General features: G+C 38.7%; 1 long non-coding RNA gene across 1 annotated transcript; it reads right to left on the bottom strand.

Annotated features, from left to right (window-relative positions):
* Positions 1 to 833: 833 nt before the first annotated feature.
* LOC111510011 (uncharacterized) lies at positions 834 to 5,702 on the bottom strand. Its single transcript, XR_002722713.2, has 2 exons — positions 5,519 to 5,702; positions 834 to 1,302 (listed from the first exon to the last, which is right to left on the bottom strand). It is a non-coding gene; the product is annotated as an uncharacterized lncRNA (long non-coding RNA).
* Between the last annotated feature and the right edge of the window lie 1,697 nt (positions 5,703 to 7,399).

The raw sequence follows: 7,399 nt of genomic DNA, 5'->3' as shown, positions 1-7,399 counted from the left end.
TTTTCAGTTTGTTACAAGGGCCAATTTCTGCCCTTAACTATATTTCTAGCAAACTTACCCTTTTTTTGCATTTCAATTATTATTGTGTATTGTGACACTTAACGACATCTAGTGGCGAGTAGAGGTACTATGTAGTACCTTTTTCAGCTACCCGCTAGGTGGCATTAGGCGTAATTAAATATTTGGAATTACCGCGTTTGTTCGAGAAAATTCTGGTTCTAGCTAGTGTATTCCGATCACTTCGAGATAGCAGTAATAATTGCATATAAAAAGGCTAGCGGCGCAACTGCGAGTTAGTCTGCGTAGGAAAGGCGAAGGAAGCGAAACTGTCTATTGTGAAATAAAGTAACACCCGTCAATAAAAGTATTTTGATTTGACTTTTTATGTTTTTATGTGTGATTTGTTAGTATGGAAAAGAAGCGAAAAATCGACAGTAAATGCAGAACGTTCCAAGGAAAATGGAACTTTCAGTATTTTGTCATTGAGTCCAGTAATAAGGCGCTATGTTTAATTTGTAATGAAACCATAGCTGTTATCAAAGACTATAACATTAAACGACACTATGAATCGAAACATTTTCAAAGTTACTCCAAGTATACAGGAAGTTTGCGGGAGGAAAAATTTGAAGCTTTGAAACGCGGACTCAAATCGCAGCAATCTTTGCTCACCAAAACGAATACTGAACAAGAGTCTGCAACTCGCGCCAGCTTTCGTGTGGCTCTTGAAATCGGAAAACGTGGCAAACCTTTCACCGATGGAGAAATGATAAAAGAATGCTTGATTGCAGTAGCCGAAGAAATATTCCCTGAAAAGGAAAATTTTCTCTAGTGAATGAACTTACAAAAATCAGTTCTTTATTCAAGCAACAGTCTAGTCACAAGCATTGCGTCAATAGAAGCAATACCCCGATTGAAATGAGTAAACCTATAACATTCTTATTCTTCCACTTCTGTCATATCCTTCAAGGCTTCTCGCTTGGATTCTCCTCGTAGAACTTATTCCATTCCTCCTTGTTCTCACACGCCCACCTCCTTTTCTCCTCTCCTTCGGAATACTCTGAACACCACAAACCGGTAGTATCTGAAACTATACCGGTTACATTCCCGGAACATTTGCATATTGGCCTCTCTGGTTCGTTGCATGGTCTGGTATGCAAGAGCAGAACTCCATAACATTTCACACCCTCTGGATCTTTATGAGGCTCATACCCCTTCCAACATTTGCAGTCTGTGAGTTCGTCGGCGATTGTGATTGATACAACGGTGAGGAAGCACATGAACACTGAGTACTTCATGGTTGATCTGTAAGGAAAGTAGGAAGTTAGTCAAGTAAATTCATTTGAAGGATGTTTTCTACTGGCGAAAAGCGAAAAATACTCATTATGAATACGAATCGCTCCCAAAATGCTGCAAAGTTGCTATTGATCAGCTCAGCAGTGGTCTGGGGTTGAATTTGACAACAACGATACAACCAGTTTACAACGAGGACTTTTCCCAAACATCAAAACTTCAATACCATTGACGAAGCGTGCTTCATCAACCAAGTGGTGGTCTTCAGGGGATGAAGACGTCTACAAAACAAGCACTTCAACACAAGAACTTCAACACTCCTGTCGACGAGCATTTCACCAAATGATTCGGCGTCCTCAGGAGACGTCTTCATTTCCTGAAGGCGCCAACTTGGGTGGTGAGAAGCACTTCGAGAAAAGTATTGAACTTCTGGTGTTTAGGAAAAGTGCTCGTTTTTATTAATTTCACGCCAGAGGCTTCAGTCTTCATTTTTTCATCACCTCAATCAGTGGTTTGGATGAACATCAAATCGACTACACTAGTCAAAGATTTCAGAGCAATGACTATACATCTTTTCAAAGGAGACGAATGGTCAAACTGAAGATAATGAAACGTAAAAACGAAAAATAGGACCTTGTGAAATATCTTGCTACAAATTTGATGGAAAATGGTATGACATATACATAAAAGGAAATGGAACAGTGGAAGGTGGAGAGTAGAAACTGTGACGAAGGTGATCTGAAAGGCAATAGCATCAACTTTCTTAATCCTGCTACTACAAAAATTAAAACTACATTTTAGTTCAACATACATAGGAAAAACACTCTCACAGATTGTAGGTACAATCCCCATGGATCCTTTCAGTTCATCATGACATGAATTATCTACATTCAATTTGATGATATATACATCATTTATGATTCCGTCATAAGAGAAGGCTTTTCAAGAAGGAATGAAGGTCTAAAAGCAGATCGCATCTGAATCATGAAGAATCTGAAGAAGCTAAGAAATATGCTCATTCAATGAAAATGTTTTTCAACGCAAAATCCAACAGGGGTGAATCAGGCATATATACACTAGAATGTGGTGACTGTTCTGAAGCTTATATAGGCCATACAGGCAGAAATTCCAATATAAGGTACCGTAGACATGTGTTATCAGATAAGAAGTCAGTTATAAATTGACTACAAGAAGCAAACCAGACAAGGCAGGAAAGAAAGGGAGATGCATTCGTTGGAAGCATTGGAAATTAATCAATTGAATAAAAACACCAATTTCAAAATCCTCGAGGATCAACTAGAACTAGGTGACTCTTTCCTTTTGAGTTTGTGAATTTTGACAAATAGTTAAGGATCCTTTGGTATCTCGAGCAATCCACAAGTAGTGTTTCTGGATACACTCACGTGGGTTGGGGTAACTACCAGGCGCGTCCCCAGGTGGCGGATACGGAAACTGCCAGGGGACTGGGGACCCTGTCCGGGAAGCTGATGTGGCCTAACTCCTGGTCAGTGGCAGAAATGATGAGTATGGTGAGGGAAAATGAAACTCCCCAAAAGACTTTGCGAAACATGCCACCGTGGACCAGCCTACCCAAGTTAAGGTGTAAGGAATCGTACCGACAGCTGAATGGCCGCAGAGTGGAATGCGGTTACGAACGATTCTGTTAGGCAACCGGGCGAAACCTCATTGTAATCAGCCTACCTTTGGTAATGCGGGGCTCTGCCAGAGGGGACCAACTCTTTTCTTGCTACTCGTGGGAACACACATGAATGGAACAAACACAAAAACAGAAAAAACAAAAACAATCCCGAGGCTAGACAGAAATTCTCACCATAATCTAAGCTTGCTGGGGATGAACAGAAATAGTCACCCCAAATTACCGCTCAGAATGAGGCTGGACATAGCAGATCACCTCGTGAAGCCAAGGCGTAAGAGCATTTGCGGCGCCGAGGCCAAAAGGAGAAAGAGAGCAAAAAAGACAGGAGTAGCAGCAACTATAAGTGCACCCTCATCCTCCCCCACTCCACCTCCAACAGCAAGGGTACTTTCTGCGGCAAGCGTCAAGAGGTCCACCTTGAATAAAGGCAAGGAGCCGGCTGGCCTAGCAGTAAAGCGCCCTCGCTTGTGCACCTCCACGGAGGGAACCCCAAGAAGGTTGAAGAAGCCGCGCAACGACAGTAATGTTGCTGCACCTTCCAAAACCTTTGCGGAGGCCGCCGTGAGACACCTCAAGGTTGTCAAAGACAGTGTGTATTCGGCGAGTCTTGGCCTACACCTGTCGATATAAAGGAAATGTATCCCAGTGACCTGTCCACCTTACTGGAAATGACAAAATTTACGACGACTCAGGAGGAAACTCTTCGGAAGGATGTACAATGGGTCACATGTGACATAGGTGCTGTGGGTCTTCACAAACTCTCCCTCTTATACAGATACAGATGCAGATGTCATGAAAGTAAAATAATTATCATTTTGGCATCTCAGATAACGTATTAATGATCCAGGTAACACTTTTGTTATTTTAGCTACAGGTTTAATTAGCCTACCTAGATGACATTGACTATGTTATTGTATATTCAAGGAATACTTTATCAAACTGCGTGAGTTTACTTGAGAATTATTCGATAGTACGTGAATAATTTCTGAAATGATTCTGTTCTGGCTTGGAGCATTGCTGAGTTTCTTGTTCCCCACAAGCTATTATTTGGAGGTAATTAAAAACTGATTTCTGAAACCGTCTTGTTTTGGCCTGAAGAATTACTAAGGTTCTCATACCTGACAAGTTGTCATTGGTAGAAAGTATGTGAATGATTTCTGAAACGATCCCGTTCTGGCTTGGAGCATTGCTGAGGTTCTTGTGCCTTGGATGTTCAAAGTATGCACTGAGGTATTTGGAAAGAACTTCATCACTCATTATTATTGAGCCTACGCTAAGTATTCCTCATTTTTTCGATGAGAGTTTTGCACTAAGGTTGTCAAGATACAGAAATATACAATGTGTTTCAGAGGTGATTCAGAGATCATCAAGGTTGCTGGACGTTCAAATTGAATGTATCCATAAAACTGAATGTATCGTAGTTAGAAAGTTATCAGTACTTCAAACACAAAATTCAAAAAAACCCAACAGGTTGAGTTGAATTGCCTCATGTACAGTATGAGATGCCCCAATGAGCAATTCAGAAATATTTTATCAAACTACGAACGTGATATCAGTATCCTACTGAAGATAAAAGAATACATTGACAAATATCCTAACTGCGTGAGAAAGAAAAAATGTTTCTGTGCTACCAGATAAATGAAGTAAAAACAATGTTCACTTGAATCAATTGAAGTTTCACATCTGGTAAATTTTCGTTTTGAGGGCACCCGGCGATTTTGAAAAAATTTTTACGTGTACTTACGTATTTTGATGCGTAGATTAAGCATCCGAAAGAAAAAAGCGGCGCTCTCCCTTATTCACAAAGTTACGACCCTTCAAAGTTCTGAAAAGGGCAACTTTTCAGCCTTCTTTTTCACACAATGAGCTATTTAAAAACACAAGCATCTATTCACTAGGTTACATGTACACCTTATTCCTCCTTCTTTGACACTTTTCACTTCAATAATGAACATTTTTCTAATAAAAAACTTGATTCAAAAACGAATGCTTCTCCTGGTGAAATTCTTCTATTTTTAGGTTACTTACTAGTGACATTTCAGAAAAAAGTGGTTGGTATTTGCCGCCGCCTACTATTTCAAATTCGTAATACACCACCAAAAACCAATTTACGATCTGAAGAATGAAGGTAAAAAACATTTGAAATACTTTAGGAATATACTTTAGGAGTGCATCAGTCGCACTAACCATGCCATTAACCTTTAAAACGTAAAATACAGAGATATGTAACCAACAAGCAGCTCCGTACATTTTTTAACATTTTTATAAGAAAAATGCTCATTATTGAAGTGAAAAGTGTCAAAAAAGGAGGAATAAGGTGTAAAGGTGACCTAGTGAATGAATGCTTGTGTTTTTAAATAGTTTATTTTGTGAAAGAGAAGGCTGAAAAGTTGCCCTTTTCAGAACTTTGAAGGGCCGTAACTTTGTAAATAAAGGAGAGCGCCGCTTTTTTTTTCGCATCAAAATACGTAAGTACACGCCCTCAAAACGAAAAAACTATTCAAAAAATCCTGCTCAGAATAAATTTACGTTCCTTTCATAATTGATGCCAACATAAAAAAAATTCCTTACCTGTAATGTATTCGAGATGATGCTCACAAAACAACTGACTAGAACGGATCAAAACAAAAGCACCTGACTCAGTTCTCCTTGAATTTATATTCATTTCAAACGCTTGAATAAATACTATTGAACGAATGATGGTATTTTGCATTTGGAATATTCGTATGTTTCAGAACAGGTTTTGTGTGTTTTCCCAAAGCAAACAGAGACAGACTAGCTCAATATAAAGGTATCATGCCCAAAAATAGACGATTAAGTTGAATAACATTTCGATGAAGTGATGATATGACACAAGAAATTGGATTTTTTTCGGGAACAAAACACACGCACTACAGGAACATCCTTACGGCGCTCTGAGAGCGGTACCTGTGCAAAAGTAGTGATTCACGTTGAATTGGTGTTTTCAATTCACCAAAAATAATTATTCAGGATTAAGTAATTTTATCAGATTCATTTCATACAAGGAAGTAGAAAAAAAAATCAGTGAAACCTCGTCGAGGCAATATGGCATATATTTCCAATATGGCAGGATTGCTTCAGAACTTTGAGCTGGAGCTATGAATTCCTTTATGAGTGTAAAATGAATTGGACTTACAGTGTTGAAGTACTTCAGGAAGATGTCTAGTTCTGCATTTCCATGATTTCATATTATGAAGGTGTCGTCAACGTATCTCAACCAGACTTGGGACTTCTTATATGTCCAGAGTCTAGTTGAGATACCTTCATAAAATGGAACTATGGGAATGCAGAACTAGACACCTTCCTGAAGTACATCCACAACGTAAGTCCTTCCATCACTTTCACAATGGAGAAAGAAGTCCACAACGAATTGCTCTTGTTGAACGTATTGGTGAAGAGGACCAACACTAAATGGGAAACACTTGTATACCGAAAACCCACTCAAACGGGACAGTATCCTAACCAGAAATCCAACCACGAAACATTGTCAACCACCTTCAAACAGAAAATGAAAGGACAACATGATCCATTCTGGTAGCTATTCGTCAGATAGTAGGATTTTCTTTTTAGGTGCTAGAAAACCTTTAGAAACCATGTTGATGAATAAATATCGACTCAATAGATCATTTTTCAAGAAACTACACGAAAGATAGCAACTACTCTTCGACAGTAGTCCAATTTTCTGTCTAAAATGCTTTCCGCAAGTTCAATATCGAATCATGCGTGGAATAAACTTGAGAACTTTTCACCGTGCATAAATAAAAACAGTATGATGACTGAGTTCAGATAATGAAGATACGCTGAGAATGAATTCTAAACTTTCAGACTTAGTGGTTTCTAGGTTGATTGAAAAATTCAACTTTATTCTCTATTGGAAAGAAAGAAAAATTTTGAAAAAATTATTGACCATCTTGTTGAAGCTACATCTATCAAATTGGTTATCATTCATTCAGTTTGTGTTGCCAAATCACCATGGACGGATATATCATTCAACAACACGTGTAAATAATTGAATTGTTTTATCAAAATGGGTGTCTGGTTCGGGCTACGATTTGGGCAACTATTCACAAAGTGGTACGTTGATGAAATGCAAGATCTGCCGGGAACATCGTCACTGATATCTCGCACACTTTGATTTATTCCAATCCAAAGATAGGATACGCCTAATAATAACAATAGATTGAGCGAGTTAGCAATTGACAGCGACTGAAAGAGTTAGCAAAGTGAACTTAAGAAATATTAGCTATTCCTTCGTTTTCTTTTACGGTTTTATGGTTGTGATTCAAGGTTATTTTTTTGACTGTTTCATGCGATTGGTTTTGTTGTTCACCACGTTCATATTTTTCCACTTTATTGTTGGGAGTATGTGGTATGATAGTTATTCCTTGCAGTTGAGATCTCTTTGAAAATTTGATATTTGCTTCATTGTAA

This window comes from Leptinotarsa decemlineata, unplaced genomic scaffold (assembly GCF_025532065.1).
Source record: "Leptinotarsa decemlineata unplaced genomic scaffold, Ldec_3_MD MMD2_tig00000576_RagTag_RagTag, whole genome shotgun sequence".
NCBI lineage: Eukaryota > Metazoa > Arthropoda > Insecta > Coleoptera > Chrysomelidae > Leptinotarsa > Leptinotarsa decemlineata.
The sequence above is the reverse complement of the archived record's forward strand: the minus strand, read 5'-3'. Positions and strand labels throughout refer to the sequence as shown.